This window comes from Theobroma cacao, chromosome 6, assembly GCF_000208745.1.
Source record: "Theobroma cacao cultivar B97-61/B2 chromosome 6, Criollo_cocoa_genome_V2, whole genome shotgun sequence".
NCBI lineage: Eukaryota > Viridiplantae > Streptophyta > Magnoliopsida > Malvales > Malvaceae > Theobroma > Theobroma cacao.
Genome location: NC_030855.1, coordinates 11746845 through 11768792, shown reverse-complemented (window position 1 = coordinate 11768792; position 21948 = coordinate 11746845). Strand labels below are relative to the sequence as shown.

General features: G+C 33.8%; 1 long non-coding RNA gene across 1 annotated transcript; it reads left to right on the top strand.

Annotated features, from left to right (window-relative positions):
• LOC108662563 lies at positions 531 to 2230 on the top strand. The gene is made up of 3 exons (XR_001928448.1): positions 531 to 560; positions 1243 to 1323; positions 2193 to 2230. It is a non-coding gene; the product is annotated as an uncharacterized LOC108662563 (long non-coding RNA).

Below are 21948 nucleotides of genomic sequence, written 5' to 3'. Positions count from 1 at the left end.
CCCCAGAATGACTTAAAATGGTGATTCGGAGTTCGAGGACCGATTTGGAGTCAAATTGGAATTTTCATGACCTAGGGGTAAAATGGTCATTTTGCCACTTGAGGTTAAGATGTGAGTGTTGGATGAAATTTTTGACTAAGATTGATCATTTGGAGTATAATTTGAGTTTGAGAAGTGAAGAATTTTAATTTTGACTTTTTTTCGATCATAAGGGTAAAATAGTCATTTTACCACCCCAGGGGCAAAATTGTAATCTTACACCACCCAACACTTGTCCAGCATATGGATTTTACTCAATATTATCATGGATAATTAAGGAAATTTAAATGGTGGAGAGAGATTGCTTAATGGGTAAGTATGACACATGGACCAATGGAATGGTGACATATGTCAAATTCTCATCCATTTATTATTTTCCTTATAAATTGGCACAAAAATCAGCCCATTTCTCTTCATATGGCCGGCCAAAGGAAGAACAAAGGAAGAAAAGAAAGAACAAGAACCCTAGGGTGAAAATTCAAGAGAAAATTGATGGATTTCAAGTAATCAAGCAATCAAAGGTAAAATTTCTTGATTTGGACTTGTGATCTACCTTTCCCATACATTCTTTTGCATTTTCCATGGTTGAGAATCAAGTTTTCATGATGGGTATCTTGCTGGCCGAACAATTAGAGAGAGATTTTGATGGTTGTTTTGGTTAGATTTTAAGATATTCTAGTGTTTTTAGTTAGTTAGTGATGTGTAGCATGAAAAGCCAACAAGAAAAATTCATTTTCTCCCATCACCAATCATTGGCCAAATTTTCCATGTAGAGTGTTGATGGTGGATTTGATTTTATTTCAAGTGAATTGGCTAGGAAATGATGAATTATGGTGAGAAAATCAAGTAGGAAAAATCATAGTATTGATGCACCCACCATGGCCGAAATTCCCAAGAGAAAACGTGAAGATGATTTTCCTAAATTTTATGCTATTTGACTTGTGTTTGATGATTTGGAGTATTGGGAGAAAAATGAAATTATTTGGAGTTAAATTGGACATATTGGCCAATTAATCGAAGGATAGATTGAACTAGGCCAATACCGATTTATTTAGGTACACAATTGAATTTGTGTAGGGCACCGTGTTTAGACGATAATCCGAACAATTTGCATCCCATTTCATACATTAGTATAGAGCCTGAATTGGTTTTATAACAATTTAGCACAAATGTAGTAAATGGCTTATTGTGCATTATGTCTAGGTGGTGAGCATTCTTGCTAAAGTAAAGAGATAGTACCCGAGAATCAAGAATCGAAGTACTTGGAATTTGACTCCCGAAATAGTGAGTAACCTTACTATCGTCTTAATTATCTAAAGTGGTTTTATCTAATTTTGTGGATTTTATGAAAAATGAGTTTAAATGGTTAATTTTTAGGTTTTACAAACAAAATGTGTTTAAATAAAATGATTTTATAAATTGTCTTGAAATTGAATGATGACTTTGAAATTAGAGTAACTGGAGACCACTTGAGGTGTTGTAAATTTATGATTTGAATTGATGGTTTATGTTAATGTGTTGGCATGACTGGCTGGGTATGTTTTTGTGAACTGTATGAATTGTTCTGTTTTACATTTACAGGCTGGATAGTATTATATTGGCCATATCATGCTATCAAAATTTTATTGTATGGTGGGTTTAGCTTGCTGCAGTGGGCAGATTCTGTGGACCAGCCTATTAGAGGGGCACGAAATTCTGTTATATTCATACCTCAGTGAGAGGCGTGGTTGGATAACTCTTGAGGTTAACACATTAGAGTTCACTTCATGCCAAACCACCACCTGAGGGTGAACTCAGCCAACGCCAAGGAACGGCTATATTTTCAAAATAAAAAACATGATTTATGCGTATATCACTTTTTAATAGCCTTGGCGGACTCGGTTTGGGATAGCCCTCGATCAAGGTATCCCTGATAACTGGGTATGAGAATGATTTTGGCAAGAGCCAAAGTTTTAAGAAATTCATAAGCCATGTTGATTACTTGATTTATATGAATTGATTTTATTTTGTCGAAAGAAGTTGACAGGTGATGAATTACAGTATGTTAAACTATTTTATCTATCTCCATTTACTCGGCTTTAGATATTTTAGATGGTATTTGTTTACTAATTGGGATTATATAATCTCACCACCCTCTTTTCCACCCATTTCAGGCTCAGAATAGGCTGTAGATAGCTGATTTCATCGAGGCTATCATTGGATTTGCATCCTCCAAACTGTAGGTTCACAATCTTCCTTACTTTTAGTTATTCGGGGGCCCATTGGTTACTGTAAATTAAATTAAATACTTTGGCTTACTGTATTACAGTATGTATAAATTTATTTTGTTTTTACGCTGCTACAATAAAAAAATTATTTATGTATAACTCTAAAATATTGTTTTATAAGAAAATAGAATATTTTATTGAATATTTCTTTTATTTTTTTTATTATATCCAAATAATCATAATTTCTTTTTAAATGAAGGTTTTAGATGTTTAAACTTATTTTTGATTATGAATTATGTGTTTTGTACTTGTATACTACATTTTTGCAGATTTCGAGATTTTTGAGGAAAAATAACCAAAATGCCCTTGTGAGAAAATAATTATTTTTCTATTGGTTTGATTTAGAAACAGCTTATAATCACTCAAAACATGATTTTAGTAACTAACACTCACAGGGGAAGCGAGAAAATTTGATGTTAAGCCTTGCAAGGTTTCGATTAACATTTCGGGTAATAAATGTCCACCGGGACTTCGAGACGGTTATCACGGGCTCCATGGGAGTTCCGAGTCATGACAAACAACCAGTGGCTATCCTTGTTAGGCAAGTCAAAAAGCTCTGTTCAAAAGAAGTAGCCTTAGTGAAAGTGTTATGGCGAAACCACGCCAGTGAAGAAGTAACGTGGGAAGCCGATGAGGAGATGCAAACAAAGTATCCGCACTTTTTTAATACCTAAAGGTATGCTACCTTATAGTTCGATTTAAATTCGGGGTCTGAATTTCTTTTAGTAGGGAAGAATGTGAGACCTTGATCTTTATAGACTCGTAGCTAGAAGTAGACGCGATATCACGGACTAGGGGTAATTTCATCATTTCCTTAGTGAGCCTCTAGAAGTATGTTTTCAAACATTACTAAGGCCTAAGTAGGCCTAAGGCATAAATGAATGACGAAAATAAGGATAAAATGACGAAGAAAATAGAAATAATGATGATTTCCTAGGTAGGGGCAAAATGGTCATTTTTCATCTCAGGTCAAAATTTTTAAGCCTTCATGAACTCGAGTATTTCTAGAATATTATGGACTTTATCTCAGTGTCAAAAGAGTAAAACGACTGCACAAAGGATTGGAGGAAGACAAAGCCAACCTGTTAAGGGCATTTTTATAATTTAAGTGGAGTTTGGATAGGCTTTAGCTATAAATGTCATTTTCAAGCAAGTTCTTCTCATTTCTAGCAGCTTCTTCTTCTTCTTCCTTACATCTCACGTTTCTTTCATCCTCCATGAAAGCTTGTCTTGAAACCTCCATAACTTCTCTCAAGTTAACTCCAATTTTCATGCTTTTGTGCACTTTTTCATAAACCTTTTGTGCTCTTACACTCTCTCACTTTAAAACCCTTCAAAAGTCTTACTTCCATACTTCCTCTCACTAGCTAGGTGTTTTAGAGAGAGAAAAAGAGAGCTTCTATAATAGCTTGAAATTTTTTGGAAAAGAATTCAATTACAAAGCTACCAAGGTGAGTAGTGAATTAGAGTTGATTTTTAAGTTGTTGAAAATGGCTAGTGGATAGATTTCTGAATGTTTTGTAGTTCAGCATTATTTATTCATCTATAGTGTGAGTAGAATAGTGAAAGTAAAAAGTCGCTTAATGGCAATTGGAAGCTAGTTAGGAATAACTAGTAGAACATGATTTAGAAGATAGCTTTTAGAATTATGGTTATATGAATTAAGTTGATTTGTGATGCTATTGTGTGTGATAGGTTCCAACGAGACCCCACATCTCCATTCGAATAGTTAGTGGAAGTTGGAGTCGATCTAAGATTTAACAAATAACGGTGAGTGAACTTGCATTTCAAAATGTTTTGGGAAGTGCCTACATGTTTAAATAAATCATTTGAAAGTTTCATTTGTTTTTGCTTTAAAAATATACATAGGGAACAAGCCCTTTATGAAATATTTCTATCTTGTGAAATGTGCAATATGAATAGTTTATGCATTCTCACATTATATTGATATGTATATTATACTTTAGATGCTTCTTTTGTGTGATAATGAGGACCCAGCTATGTGCAGTGTGGGAGTGCACATGAGTTGATGATGACCCAGCTATGTGCGGTGTGGGAGTGTACATGAGCTGATGATGACCCATGTGCGGTGTGGGAGTGCACATGAGTTGATGATGATGATATTGCATTGTGCGTGTAGGGAGTGCACATGAGCTGAGTGTGACGGGATGGTATGCATGATGATGTATGTATATATATATATGTTATAGAAAGCTTATGAAAATTATTGTGATTGTGTTGTATGTTGGCATTGTTAGTTACTCTCAAATTGCTTTTCATTTCAACAAGAAAATGGCTTTTTGATGTAACAATACCCTTTTTAACTAAATTGCTCTGTTTCTCGCTACAGCGAGATTCATTCTTGCTTCAATGAGAAACTATCGGATTAGGAGGGTTACACTAGCCTGGTTCTCGCTGCAGCGAGATTCATTCTCGCTTCTTGAAGCTTCTTGCTATAGCGAGATTCATTCTCGCTAGAGCGAGAAACTCTCGGGTGGTTCCAAAATTCTAGTGTAATGCTTTCACTATGACAAAGACTTTGGCCACCTTCCAATTAGAACTAGGCAAAGTGTAAACACAAAATTTGTAGCGCAGCCTCTTAGCTTTCTAATGACCTAAAAATCATGTCAGTTGGATCTCTGTAATGGGAGATATGGTTGAATAACCAAAGCATATGCAACCTGAGAATGCCTTTTCGTTGTAGAGAGAAAACCCTTTGTTTGTTTGTCTTGCTTGGTCATTGTTGAAATTTTCATTCTATTCAACTTTATGGTTCATCATGGATCTTGTAACATTAAGGGATTAAACATTCAAAGTTTGAAATGAGGGGCTTTAACCAAAAAATTATACTAAATTGCATGGTTTATCGTAAGTGCATCATGTTTTCTAAAACATTCCTTGTCGTTACTTGTTCCCTTCTTATGTTCACTCACTGAGTTTATACTCACTCTTTTAAATTGCATGTTTTCATATCTGTAGATAGTTGGGACCAAGACTAAGGTGTCCACTTGCATTCACTCTTGGTAGGTATCATAGCATTTGATAGCCATACCCTCACCAAAGTCACTCTGCTAGTCGTCAGAAGTCTTTTATATGAGTATATGTACATTAAATGTAAATTGCTAGGAATCACTTTGCTAACAATACATGTATAATTTGGAATGATGGTGCCATTATGAGATGGCTATGAATAAGCTTATTTTGAGATCATACAAATGTAAATTTTTGGTATCTATGTTGTATTATGAAAATACGTCTAGTTACAAATTACGAATGGTGGTCTAGTAATGGTGATGAAAAAAAATATAAATTGAGCTAAATGTTGAAAAAGGTAAAAAGGTGGAGTTACTAAAAAAAATTTCAAAAATTGTTAGAATTCACCCCATTACCTACAATAAAAAAGAAATAAGTTTGGGGGTGTGGAATTGTGATAACAAAAAAAAAAAAGAGAAAAAGAAGAAGTGTTGAACAAAAAAAAATTATTGAAAATGGTGTACTTGGTAAAAGAAAATAAAGCTCTATAGGTCTTAAAATAATTACGTGCTTAGGGTGATATTGAGTCACATTATATCCTTTATCATACCTAGACCCTAGCCTTACATTATAAGCTTAATAAAGACCTATTGATCTTTGAATAAGTATTAGTCTACATTAATGGAGAGAAAGATGAAAAGCAAACTTATGGAATTCTAGCACTTAGCTAAATTTTGCATTGCCGTAATCTTATCTAGATTGTATGATATTCTTTGTAAAAAGATCATTCAAACACACATAAATATTGTGAAATCCATTTGAGAATGAACTTGAAGTTGAATTGAGCATGAATTTAATGATTATCTATGTTTTACCTTGCGTTAAAATTTTGGGATAGTTTTTGAAAAAAAAATAAGAGAATTCATGCTTTGGTGAATTGCATCCCTAGCTAGTTGTTTCGTTTTTAGTTCTTCCCTTCTGCTTGGGGACAAGCAAAGATTCAAGTTTGGGGGTATTTGATGAGTGCTTCAAATACATATATTTAATGGGAGATTATATACTTAATTAGTCTAAGTTAGACTAGATATAGGATCGGATTTAGGTGGTTTTATTTATTTTATTAGTTTAGTTTAATTTATGTTTAAATGCTTATTTTAAGTTAATAATATTAGTTTTATGTTATTTATATTTATTTTTATGTTTTTGTAGGAGTAGAATCAAAAATAATTTCAATTGGTGAAAAAAGATGCATAATGGACTAATGCTTTGTTTGCATATGTTTCTATTTTTCAAGCATATCTCCCACTACAGAAGTCCAAATGACATGATTTTTTAACCATTACAAAGCTAAGAGGCAGGGATACAACTTTGATGTTTACCATTTTGGTCAGTTCTGAACTAAAAATGGTCCAAATATTTATCAAATTGAAAGTACTACACTAGAGGAACAAAATTTGGCAGAACCTTTGAGAGCCGTGGCTCTGGAAATTGAGAGCCGCAGCCCCCATCATAGTTTCCAAAAATAACAAGTTTATGGGATTTTGGAAGCTAGGGCTTTTGAAGGCTATTTAAGGGGCCTTTATCAGAGGTTTTTGGGATAAGGCATCAAGTAATTTCTCTAGAGAAGAAGAGCCAATAACAAAGCAAGAAAGCAAGAGAATTAGAGGGAGAATCAAGATCACAAAGCTTCTGTCACGACCCGATACTCCCCTCGAGCCCGTGACAACCGTCGTGATGTTCAGATAGAGATTCATTACTCGGAATGACAATCGAAACCTCGCAAGGCTTAACATCAGTTTTCTCGCTTCCCTTGTGAGTATTAGTTACTAAAATCATGTTTTAAAAGATTATAAACTATTTTCAAACCAAAACATTAAAAAATAATTTTCGTCTCACAAGAGTATTTTGGTCATTTTTCTCAAAAATTTTGAAACCAACTAAAAATGTAGTATGCAAGTACAAAACACATATTTCGTAATCAAAAATAAGTTTAGATGCTTAAAACATTCATCTAAAGTGAAAACTATACCTATTTGAATATAATAAAAAAATTCAATAAAATATTCTATTTTCTTATAAAACAATATTTATAGTTACCGGTAAATAATTTTTATAGCGTAAAAGCTAAAATAATTTTATACATACTGTAATACAGATAACCAAAGCATAAGATTTAATTTACAGTGACAAGTGGGCCCATGAACGACCAAAAGTATCAAAAACGGTAAACCTACAGTTTTTTGGGGATGCAAATCCAATGGTAGCTTTCTATGAAATGAGCTATCTACCGACTATCCTAAGCCTGAAAGGGGTGGAAAGAAGGGTGGTGAGATTATATAATTCCAGTGAGTAAAAAAACATCATCCAAAATATCTAAAGTTGAGTAAGTGGAGATAGATAAAATAGATCATTATACCATAATTCATCACCTTTCAACTCATTTCAACCAAATAAAATCAATTCATAAAAATCGAGTAATCAACATGGCTTATGAATTTCTTAAAAACTTGGCCTGTGCCAAAATTATTCTCATACTCAATTGTCAGGGATACCTTGGCCAAGGGCTATCCCAAACCGAGTCTGCCAAGGCTATTAAAAAGTTATGTATGCATAAATCATGTTTTTATTTGAAAACATAGCCGGTCCTTGGCGTTGGCTGAGTTCACCCTCATGTGGTGGTTTGGCGTGAAGTGAACTCTAAAATTGTACCTCAGGAGTTACCTTACACGCCTCTCCAACCGAGATAAAATATAAAGGGGTTTATCGTGCCCCTCTACTAAGCTGGTCCACAGAAACCTGCCCACTGCAGCAAGCTAAACCCACCATACAATAAAATTTGCAATAGCATGACATGGCAATTATTTTATTTTACAGCCTCTCAAGGCAAATCAACAGTTCATATATTTTTAGCACATTTAGAAATTCAACCATTCATGCCAATATTGCCATAAGCCAATCAATTAGAACCAAACATTTACAACACAATGAAGTGGTCTCCAATTACTCTATTTTCAAAGCCATCATTCAATTTCAAGACAATTTATAAAATCATTTCATTTAAACTCATTTTGTTTATAAAACATAAAGATTTACCATTTAAACTCATTTTCCATGAAATTACAAAATCGGATAAAAACATACTTTAGATAATTAAGACGATAATAAGGTTACTCACAATGTCAGGAGTTTGAAATACTCCTATTCTCAATCCTCTGACACAACGTCTTTACCCTTGTTAGAGGGCTCACCACCTATATAAAATACACAACACATAATTCAATATATTGTGTCATACCATTATAAATCTATTTCAGGCTCTTTACTAATGCATGAAATGGAATGCAAATTTTTCAGATTATCGTCTAAACACGGTATTCTACACAATTTCAATTGTTTACCTAAATAAAACGGTATTGGCCTAATTCGGTCTATCACTTGATTAATTGGCCAATATGTCCAATTCAACACCAATTAACTCCATGTTTCTTCCAATTCTCCAAACCATCAAACACAAGTCAAATAGCATAAAATTTAGCAAAATCATCTTCACATTCTCTCTTGAGAATTTTGGCCATGGTGGGTGCATCAACACTATGATTTTTCCTACTTGATTTTCTTACCATAATTCATCATTTCCTAACCAATTTGCTTGAAATAAAATCAAACCCACCATCAACACTCTACAAGGAAGATTCGGCCAATGATGAACTCATGAGGAATATGTGAATTTCAAGCTTAATTCTTACACTTAACACCATAAACAACTAAAAACATCCATATATCTTAAAAATCTATCTAAATCATCATCAAATTCTCTCTCCTAGGGTTTGATCAGCAAGATACCCATCATGAAATCATGTGATTCAACCATGGAAAATGCAAAAGAATGCATGGGAAAGGTAGATCACAAGTCAAAATCAAGAAATTTTACCTTTGATTGCTTGATTACTTGAAATCCACCAATTTTTTCTTCAATTTTCACTCTAGGGTTTTTGTTCTTCTTTTCTTCCTTTGTTCTTGCTATGGTCAGCCATAAGAATGAGAAATGGGCTGATTTTGTGCTAATTTATAAGGAAAATAATAAAGAAATAAAAGCTTGACACTTGTCACCTTACCATTGGTCCATTTTTAAATTCTTAACTATTAAGCTTTCTTTCTCCACCACATAAAATCCTTCAATTATCCATGATAATATTGGGCAAAATCCATGTGCTGGACAAGTGTTGGGTGGTGTAAAATTACAATTTTACCCTTGGGGTGGCAAAATGACTATTTTGCCCTTTATGCTCGAAAAATGCCGAAATTAAAATTTTTCACTTCTCAAACTCCAATTATGTTCTAAATAGTCAATCTTAATCAAAAACTTCTTCCCACATTCCAATTTTAACCTCGGGTGGTAAAATGACCATTTTACCCCTAGATCATGAAAAATTCAATTTGACTCCAAATAGGTCCTCGAACTCCAAATCACCATTTTAAGTCATTCTCCAGTTTTAAAATTCTCAATTTCATCTTAAAATCTTTATTTGGACCAGTTCGAGGCTTAATTCAACTTAATTGTACCATTTGGTATATTGTCGTTCTTTAACGATTTTCGAGGTACCCAAGTAAGCAAACATGCATTCTTATGTAAGAATGGCATAATAAACATATTGTAGAGTCGGGTTTGACAACACTACCCCCTTTAAAATAAAACTTTGACCTTAAAATTTCATTTACTGAACTTAGAGAAAAGGTGGGGTATTGTTTTCTCATCTAATGCTCGACTTCTTATGTCTTCCCCTTTATAGGGAATTTCGATTTGTTCGCCTCATTTACCTCCAATTCAACTCGAGTACTTCACTTTTGTCTATTATTATCCTTTAAAATCATATCAACAGTAACCTTCACAATTATGGTCTCTTATATCGAGACACCAAGCATGTTTCTATTACTATGATTAAACTTGAACCATAATTCCATCTCAATCATACCAATTTTGATCGCATTTTATACTTATTTAGGTATGCCAATCACTATCTTATTACTTCATTCCATATCAAACTTCTCAACTTTCATTCATTCATCCTATCCTCATACACTATTGTGCAGTTTACGGAATCATTAACACGCCATACTCATTCCTGTACATATCCCCAGCGTTAGGGAAGATTAATGGCTTCAATTATTTCCACATACTTTATGTTTACCTTGCATTTAGGAAATTTCAATCTTCTTAATCCTATTAATCCATTTCATATGGCTTAATCGCACTATAGATTACATTCCCTTAACTATTTCCCCAAAATTCCTTAGGTCACCATAAATCGACTTTTGATAAGATTCTTGATCGTTACATTATCTATACAACTCATCAAATATATTGAGTTCAAATCTCGAACCACTAAAACCATTCTTCATTTTAGTTGGGTACTTCACTAACTCCACATGTACGTATACACGCACATTCAAATGTCCATATTCCTCATTATGTATACGGGTCTTTGTTTTCAAATGCCTTCAGACTAATTTCTCTTTGTTCATTCCCATCCATAACCAAGATTCAATAGAATAATCTTCATAATTCAGACAAATTCTCATTATGCTTGTGCATAGTTCCACATCATTTACATATTTATACTCTCTTCTTATCATGTCCAATTATATGCTTAAGTTTCCTTGTACTATATATCATTGCATCACAATGTCATCTCCATTGAATTATAATCTATTATGCGTGTATGTTTTATAATCCCATTGATGTCTCAAAGATTTATCTTAACTTGATCATTGCATCTTATGTAATATCATAATTCCTAAAAGTCATCCTTTTTCCTCGATTATCCTTCATGCCTCTACATTACCTTGTATACTTCTTGCATTTCGATATTGATTTGTCACTTAAAACTCAGACTCATTTGAATCATGTATGCCTCAAGCATTTTGAATTCCAATTTCCATAATATATTAGGAAAGTTTCATTATCTGACTTCATTATCAAGGTTAACTTCAATCATCTTTTGTTCCACTCTTTCATATGAACATAACATCATTCTCCCTTAACCAATTTACAGATTGTAACTGAAATTGTAAAACTTGAAACTATGTCCTCCTCAAGTACTTTTCAATGTCAATACAAGTATCACTCTCAGCTTACGGCTTCCTTTTTGTGATCACATAACTTAGTGCTTGCTTTCACGAGATCCATGGTAGAACTTCTCTTGAGTATTTCCTTGGGGATATCTATCTTAAACTTATGTCTCACAACAGGTGATCACTTCACTCGTGACTTAGCTATTTGGTTCCTTAGCAAGTTTCAAAATCACACATCTTATACTCATCTCGTATAACTTATAATTCTTTCTCAAAGGTGTTTAAACATTCTTGAAACACTTAATCACTTATTTGCTCTTTCATACTCCAAGTATATCATTTCCATAAAGGCATGCACTTGCTCACCAAAATATTTACATGCATGCTTAACTACTCATGCTTCAACTTATCTCCAAGGTCATACCACGTAGTTTACTTGTGTTGTTACTAATCCTTTCCTTTCAACAAAGTCAAGACAAGATTTGTAAATTCTCATAACAATATTCTATATAAACTCATTTGCTATATCATTCTTGAAATCTTCATTCACACTCTTATCACTTAGTATTGATATCTTTTATCAATATCTCATACATTCATCTAACCTTTCCCTCACTTCCTCTTTAACCTTTTACAAGGTTTACTTTATTTCTTAAGATTTGACTTTAGTAAACATATTATACATCTTAACACTCCCCTAATGCACTTAAGACTCCCAATAATGAAACTCAACATCAAAACCAATGACCATTTTCTAACTCGTGAGTCCAATCTTTATGCCACTCACAGTTTGCTCATACTTTCTAGCCATTAAGGGTTCTTAACACGACAGTGTTTGATAGTCATTACTGTGGCATTGCAACTATTTGAATTCACTTTATCCTGGAAACTCTTGAACCTTTAAAGCTACTACCTCAATTATTCACAATCGTGTGGCTTCCCTCTGAGTCTAAACCACAATTAGCAAGACTAACTTTCTATCACAAGTGCACGATCAGAACTTTGATTTAACGTATTTATTTTGCCACTAACATTCATATATCTTTACCATAACATTTAGTACGAGTTTGCTTAAGCAAAAATCTTCAAATTTATTCATAGCTATATGTATCTCAGATTGCACACCACTTATCATCAGTCAATAAATCCCACTTGAGAATACTCTTTCAATATTGTATAGTGACTTCACCATATACGTATGGCACCACACACATAATTATTCGTTGTTTTCTAGTGTTCCACAATTCTTTAGTATTCACAACTACTGGTCTTCTTTATCTTACAACTCATATAGTCCAATCACTTCAACTTAAAATCATCATGAAATTAATCCACCTGAATCAACATCTTATGCTTATCTTATTATTGGTTCAAGAGTTTCATGATCATGGAAACTACAATTTACAAAACTAGCTTTCTATCATATGTACTTTATTAGAACACTAATTTCAACATATTTAATCTACTATTGGTGGTATGTCAAAATCATCCCTGTCTCAGTTGTAATCCAGATGAATCTCTCATCTACATATCCGTACGAACTGGTGGAGATGGAGCAGCTACCATAGCCCGTCCTAACTGTGGGCAATCTCTCCTAATGTGACCCGACTGATCACAATAAAAACATTGTACAGGCCCTCTACACGGCCCGACATGATATCTCCTACAATTTTTACATCTATCAGAACCTATAGAATTCTTCCCAAAAATAGTCATCACAGATCTGTTAAATCTCAGAAGCCTCTGCTGTGTCTGTGAAAATGGAGGTCGAGAAGATGTTACCGAAACAGTAGTAGTACTTCCTGAAACAGATGAGTCTTTGCTCTTTTTTGGTGGCTGAGTAGAAGATACACTCAAATTTCTCTTTTTTGCTAACTCAACTCGCATTTTCCTATTTTCATTCACAAGCTTCTCAGCTCTAAAAGCCATTCGCACCACCTCTTTAGTTACGGTTGCGTCTGACTCACCCATACAAGAAATGCAACCATGTTGCCTAGCCTTCTTCAACTTCTTAAAAATAGATACATCTTGTACTGGCGGTGGAACTGAAGGTGGGGATGGTGGTACTGAAGGAGCAGCTGGAGGAACTGTAGGAAGAGCTTGACCAGCTTGAGCTTGGCTAGCAATAGCAGTAAAGAAGGCTGCCAATGCCTGAATTGCCTCATGAGGCATGGTAGGAAATACTAGTAAGTGGCGGAGAAGGTGGAGGATGTGGAGGAGTCTCAATCTGCTCAGTAGTAGGTGCTGCCTGAATAGTAGATGGAGCCGATTCCCCCTCTATAGGCTCTAGCTGATGATGTTGAGAACGACCTCTTCCTCTCTCAACCGATCTAGTGAGAGGTGGGTGTTCACGTCGAGAAGACATGAAAATCTATAAGAATGAATAAGGCAAGTTTAAACAACCTTAGGCTTTACATGCAAATACATGCATTCTGTTCAGTTTAACCTAACTTAACTCAAGGCCACACTGACACTGTAAATTTTTAAAATAACTTTAAAACCAAAAACTCTGTGCTCTGATCTTTAAAACCAAAAGCTCTGATACCACTTTAATTATCACGACCCGGTACTCCTCTCGAGCCCTTGACAACCGTCGTGATGTCTTGATAGACATTCATTACCCAGAATGCCAATCGAAACCTTGCAAGGCTTAACATCAGTTTTCTCGCTTCCCTTGTGAGTATTAGTTACTAAAATCATGTTTTAAAAGATTATAAGTTATTTTCAAATCAAAACAATAAAAAATAATTTTCGTCTCACAGGGATATTTTGATCATTTTCTCCAAAAATTTCGAAACCATCTAAAAATGTAATATGCGAGTACAAAATACATATTTCGTAATCAAAAATAAGTTTAGATGTTTAAAACATTCATTTAAAGTGAAACTATACCTATTTGAATATAATAAAAATATACAATAAAATATTTTATTTTTTTATAAAATAATATTTATAGAGTTACCGATAAATAATTTTTACAGCGTAAAAGCTAAATAATTTCATACATACTATAATACAAATAACCAAAGCATAAGATTTAATTTACAGTGACACATGGGCCAACGAACGACCAAAAGTATCAAAAACGATGTAAAACCCGACCGTGTAAACACATGTCATGACATACATGCACTGAGTAGCATGTTATTATGCTAGGAAAGTTCCTAGAATAGACGAAACTCGGTATTGTACCTAACGGTACACTTGAGTTGATTTAACCTCGAACTAGTTCAAATAGGAATCGTAGGATGAAATTTAACATTTTACAGTCTAGGAATGACTAAAAATGATTGTTCGAAGTTCGAGGATTTATTTGGGGAAAAATTAGAAATTTTGATGTTTAGGGGCAAAATTGTCATTTTGCCACCTAACATAATGATTTGATCATGGAGTGAAATTTTTGACCAAGATTAACTATTTGGAGTATAATTTAATGATAGGAAGTGAAAAAGTTTAATTCTGGCGATTTTTGGAGTGCAGGAGCAAAATCGTAATTTTACCACTCGCGGACAAAATTTGAGATTTTGAGAGAATTTAGATCAAATTTGACAAATTGGAGAATGGTATGAGTATAAGGGATGAAAAATATGTCTATGGGCAATTTTTCAGTTTTTGGGGCAAAAATGTAATTTTTCACTTTTACGGGGGCAAAAGTGTAAATTTCAAATATTACTCCACCTAGACTTTGGATAAGTCTGAGAATTTTATCTAAGCTATGGATATGTGGGACAAGTGTATGGTGAAAATTTGGGAACAAATGGATGAAATTTTAAAAACGGGCCAATGGGAAAGTGACACATGGCACTTTTTAATGATTTAATATTATTTTAATGAAAAGTCAGCCCATTTAAACCCCATATTAAGTGATGGCCGGCCATAAGGAGAGAACAAGAGAGAAAATAGAGAGGAAAGGAAGAAAAGAGAAAAACCAAAGGAATAGTAGAAAATTCAAAGGGAAAATCGCGTTTTTCGTCTGTTTACGCGTCTAACGATAAGATTTTTCGACTTTAGCTTGATTTCTACCTTTCTTATGCCTTTGTTTCCATTTAGCATGCTTGAGGAGAGAGATCAAAAAGTGATATCAAGGGCTGGACGAATTTCAAGGGGGAGGATTTTGAAATTTTTAGGTTTTGATTTTTAGTTAAATTGGTAGTTTTAGTTAGTTAAATGTGTATAGAAATCAAATTGAGCAAGAAAGCATGAAATTTTCACAATACCCACCCTTGGCTGAATCTTCAATGATGCACAATGATGAAGAACTGATTTTTATTCTAAGAGAAATGAAGAGAAAATGATGAAAAATGGTTAAATGTGAAGAAAAACAGAGTGGAAAATTTACCTAGTTAATGTCCCATTTTTGGCCGAATTTTCCAAGGAGAAAAGTGAACTGATTTTGGTGATTTTAAAGGATTATTGGCTGATATTTAATGGTTAGAAATGTTGGAGAGAAAATGTGACAATTTAGAGCTAAAATAGAGCGCGTTAGCAATTTATCAGGTAAAGTGCCAAAAAATAGGTTAATACCGCGTTTAAGCCGTTTTAGACTATTGCATTTCATACCATGCATTAGTATAGGATTTAAGTCAATTACATAGTGATCTAGCATCAATGTGGTAAATTGTGAAATTTTTGCAATGTGTCTAGGAGGAAAGCCTTCCGATAAAGGCAAGGAAGTCATACCCGACGAATAGTGATCGGGGCACCTAGGAAGCATTTAGTTTGTACAAACGGTGAGTAAACTTATTATTATTGTAAAGTATCTAGAGTTTATTTTTAAATGCTCTTCATGGATTTTATGAAACGAAAATGAGATTAAAATGAGATTTTTTTATGTTTTAGAAATAAATGTGACAAATAAAAATATATTGTGTTGATTATGAAATTGAGTAATTGGAGGCTGCTAACTATTTTGAATAATATATTTTCCTATGAATGGCTTATGATATATGAGTATATGTGGCTATATGTTATAATTGCATTGGGAATTTATGTAAGCTGTCTTTTACTATGCAGGCTGGGTAAATAAATAAAGGCCACGTTATATTGTCGAAATTTTATTAAAATTGATGGGTTTAATCACTGCAGTGACGGGTTTTCATGGACTGCCTATTGGAGGGGCACGGTAAACCCGGTTATATAGTTACTCTGGTTGTAGAGGCGATGAGGGTAACTCCCAGGGTAGTGTTAGAGCTCACTTCACGTTGAACCCCCACGTGAATGTGTAATTCGGCCAACGCCAAGGAACGGCTTATTTTCAAAACTAACATGTGTTTAACATGTAAATATCTTAAAAACCTTGGCGGACTCGGTTAGATGCCTCGGCCAAGGTATCCCCAAGGACTAGTTTTGGCTTGAGCCTTGTTTTTAATAAAAGTTATAAGCCTTAATAACTGTTTTGGTAAATTACAAATATTTTATGATTTAAGAAAAAAATTGAAAACCTTATGAAATGGTTTGTAATTTTTTGTTTAAACTTGCCTCCATTTTACTCGCCTTTAGATATTTATGATAATGTCTGTTTACTCATTGGGATTGCAAAATCTCACCCACCTCCTTTCCAAATATTTCAGGCCTATGGTAGCTTGTAGATACCCGATTTTGTCAAGGATTCCAGTTGACCCCTCTATCACACAAACAGTAGGTTACTATCACCAACACTTGGTGTATTTATGGGTCACTTGTCGTTCTAATTATTATTGTACATTATAACTTTGTAAATTATTGTATGTATGAATTTATTTATTATACATTATAACTTTGTAAATTATTGTATGTATGAATTTATTTTACTTCTAAGTTACAAAAAATTACTTACACGTGTTTCTATAAATATTGTTTTATATAAAAATGCTATATTTTTGTCTTTTGATTTACTTGAGCCGAAAACGACTGAAAATTGTTTAAAACTGATATGAAAGCCTTGCGGAGTTTCGATTGGTATTTCGGGTAATGAGTATCAATCAGGATGTCGTGCCGTTGTCATGGGCCCAAAGGAGGTTCCGGGTCATGACAAACGGTAAACCTACAGTTTTTGGGGGATGCAAATCCAATGGTAGCTCTCGATGAAATGAGCTATCTACCGACTATCCTAAGCCTGAAAGGGGTGGAAAGGAGGTTGGTGAGATTATATAATCCCAGTGAGTAAACAAACATCATCCAAAATATCTAAAGTTGAGTAAATGGAGACAGATAAAATAGACCATTATACTAAAATTCATCACCTTTCAACTCATTTCAACCATATAAAATCAATTTGTAAAAATCGAGTAATCAAATGGCTTATAAATTTCTTAAAAACTTGGCTTGTGCCAAAATTATTCTCATACTCAGTTGTCAGGGATACCTTGGCCGAGGGCTATCCCAAACCGAATCCACCAAGGCTATTAAAAAGTTATGTACGCATAAATCATGTTTTTATTTGAAAACATAGTCATTCCTTGGCGTTGGCTGAGTTCACCCTCATGTGGTGGTTTGGCATGAAGTGAACTCTAAAATTGTACCTCGGGAGTTACCCTACACGCCTCTCCAACCGAGGTAAAATATGAAGGGTTTTACCATGCCCCTCTAATAAGCTGGTCCACAGAAACCCGCCCACTGCAGCAAGCTAAACCCACCATACAATAAAATTTGCAATAGCATGACATGGCAATTATCTTATTTTACAGCCTCTCAACGCAAATCAATAGTTCATATATTTTCAACACATTTAGAAATTCAACCATTCATGCCAATATTGCCATAAGCCAATCAATTAGAACCAAAAATTTACAACACAATTAAGTGGTCTCCAATTACTCTATTTTCCAAGCCATCATTCAATTTCAAGACAATTTATAAAATCATTTCATTTAAACTCATTTTGTTTATAAAACATAAAGATTTACTATTTAAACTCATTTTTCATGAAATTACAAAATTGGATAAAAACATACTTTAGATAATTAAGACGATAATAAGGTTACTCACAATGTCAGGAGTTTAAAATACTCCTATTCTCAGTCCTCTGACGCAACGTCTTTACCCTTGTTAGAGAGCTCACCACCTATATACAATACACGACACATAATTCAATATACTGTGTCATACCATTATAAAATCTATTTCAGGCTCTTTACTAATGCATGAAATGGAATGCAAATTGTTCGGATTATCGTCTAAACACGGTATTCTACACAATTTCAATTATGTACCTAAATAAAACGGTATTGGCCTAATTTGATCTATCACCCAATGAATTGGCCAATATGTCCAATTCAACACTAATCAACTCCATTTTTCTTCCAATTCTCCAAACCATCAAACACAAGTCAAATAGCATAAAATTTAGTAAAATCATCTTCACATTTTCTCTTGAGAATTTCGGCCATGGTGGGTGCATCAACACTATGATTTTTCTTACTTGATTTTCTCACCATAATTCATCATTTCCTAACCAATTCACTTGAAATAAAATCAAATCCACCATCAACACTCTACAAGGAAGATTTGGCCTATGATGAACTCATGAGGAATATGTGAATTTCAAGCTTAATTCTTACACTTAACACCATAAACAACTAAAAACATCCATATATCTTAAAAATCTATTTAAATCATCATCAAATTCTCTCTCCTAGGGTTTGATCAGCAAGATACCCATCACGAAATCATATGATGCAACCATGGAAAATGCAAAAGAATGCATGGGAAAGGTAGATCACAAGTCAAAATCAAGAAATTTTACCTTTGATTGCTTGATTACTTGAAATCTACCAATTTTCTCTTGAATTTTCACTCTAGGGTTTTTGTTCTTCTTTTCTTCCTTTGTTGTTGCTATGGCCGGCCATAAGAATGAGAAATGGGCTGATTTTGTGCTAATTTATAAGGAAAATAATAAAGAAATAAAAGCTTGACACTTGTCACCTTACCATTGGTCCATTTTTAAATTCTTAACTATTAAGCTTTCTATCTCCACCACATAAAATCCTTCAATTATCCATGATAATATTGGGTAAAATCCATGTGCTGGACAAGTGTTGGGTGGTGTAAAATTACAATTTTGCCCTTGGGGTGGCAAAATGACTATTTTACTCTTTATGCTCGAAAAATACCGAAATTAAAATTTTTTACTTCTCAAACTCAAATTATGTTCTAAATAGTCAATGTTAATCAAAAACTTCTTCCCACATTCCAATTTTAACATCGGGTGGTAAAATGACCATTTTGCCCTTAGATCATGAAAATTCCAATTTGACTCCAAATCAGTACTCGACCTCTGAATCACCATTTTAAGTCATTCTGGGGTTTTAAAATTCTCAATTTTATCTTAAAATCTTTATTTGGACTAGTTCGAGGCTTAATTCAACTTAATTGTACCATTTGGTATATTGCCGCCCTTTAACGATTTTCGAGGTATGCAAGTAATCAAACATGCATTCTTATGTAAGAATGACATAATAAACATATTGTAGAGTCGAGCTTGATAGCTTCAACTATTAGTTTTCTCTCTCTACTTTTTGTGTTTTTCTTATTTTCTTTGACTTGGATGAATGGCTAATTTTTTTTGGATGAAGTTTTTTTTAGATATTATGAACTAAACTATTTTTCTAGGATTGCAATTGAACTCACATGTAATCTAAATTTTTAATCTTTTTCTTACTTATCTTTAATGGGATTTGAATTGCTTATTCCAATTTGTTCTTAATGCTTTAATTGCCTAATCACCAATTAAATTTTTAGGAACCTAAACAAACTTGGGAAATGAAGTTTAGAGTAGACTAGAATTGGGATAGCATATGATCATATTAATTGATTTGCGTATAAGATAGGGATATACCTATAGGCCATATATAGCCAGAATAGAGCCTGAACTTAATGAGTCTATTTTAATTTCAATTCACATAGGGATATAATGGTTTGGTTAAACTAGATATTTTTATAAGATTAGTCGGGAGACCCTTATAAATAATTTAGGACTCTAGGTTAGCAATTCAACCTATTGAAATAAGTTAAGGAAGAGAAGTAAGACTTAGATGAAGTGTGAGAGATATTATAATCCTAGGCTTATTTGATTTGATATTTACTCACGTTGTTATTACTTTGATTTTTCTTTTTAAATTAAATTTTGGTTAATTACTTTTAGTTAATCAATTAATTTTGAGTGTTTGGATAAGATTAATTTGTTCTAATTTTAGTGCTTAGTAAAATTTTAGATCAATTCTCTGTGGGATCAGTACTCTGCTTGCTAATATACTATCTATTCGATACGTATACTTGCGTAATAGAATTTTAACTAACAGAATTCATCTTGATCTTGAGCACTGTGAATTTGGTCCAAGATCATTGGTCGTACTCGAAAATGAGATATAAGGGCACTAGGCCCACCAATATCAATCTTGATCCCCATACTGCCTAAGCTTTGCCATCCACGTACTATACTTCTTCATTCTATAGACAAATGTGCCAAACTCCTCATAGACTTTCGACTCAAAGCATCAGCTACCACATTTGCCTTACTAGGGTGATATTGAATGGTACAATCATAATCCATGAGTAATTCCATCCATCGACATTGCCTTAAGTTAAGATCACGTTGCTAAAATATATACTTTAAACTCTTGTGGTCAGTATATATTTCAAAGCTTTCTCCATATAAATAATGACGCCAAATCTTTAAGGCAAATACTATCGCTGCCATCTCCAAATCATGGGTTGGATAATTTTGCTCGTGCCTCTTGAGTTGCCTTGAAGCATATGCAATAACTCTTCCATTTTGCATCAACACACATCCCAATCCAACTCTTGATGCATCACAATACACAACATAACCTCCTGGGCCACTTAGTAAACTTAAGACTAGTGTCGAAATCAAACACTCTTTTAGCCTTAAGAAACTATCTTCACACTCATCAGTCCATTCAAACTTAGCTCCTTTTCGCGTCAACTTAGTCAATGGTGCTACGATTTTCGAGAAACCCTACATAAATCAACGATAATACCCGACTAGTCTAACAAAACTCCGAACCTTGATAACCGTACTCGATCTTAACCAAGTTTGAATCAACGTAATCTTTTACGGATCCACACTAATCCCTTCCTTCGATATTACATGTCCGAGAAAGCTAACACTCTTTAACCAAAAAGCACACTTAGAGAACTTTGCATACAATTCATGTTCTCGAAGCGTCTGCAAAACCATTCGTAAATGTTGTGCATGCTCTTTGGAACTTTGAGAATACACCAGGATATCATCAATAAACACCACTACAAATCTGTCGAAATAGGCTCAAAATACTCTATTCATTAAATCCATAAAAGCGGTGGCAGTACTAGTTAAACCAAAGGACATCACCAGAAACTCAAAATGCCCGTACCTCGTACGAAATGCAGTTTTTGGTATATCCTTTTCCTGAATTCTTAACTGATGATACCAAGAGCATAAATCAATTTTCGAGAAATATCGCACTCCTTATAGTTGATTGCATAAATCATCGATCTTGGGAAGTGGGTATTTATTCTTAATGGTCACACTATTCAACTTTTGATCATCCACAAATAACCTCAGACTTCCATCCTTTTTCTTTACAAATAATACTGGAGCTCCCCAAGGCAAAGTACT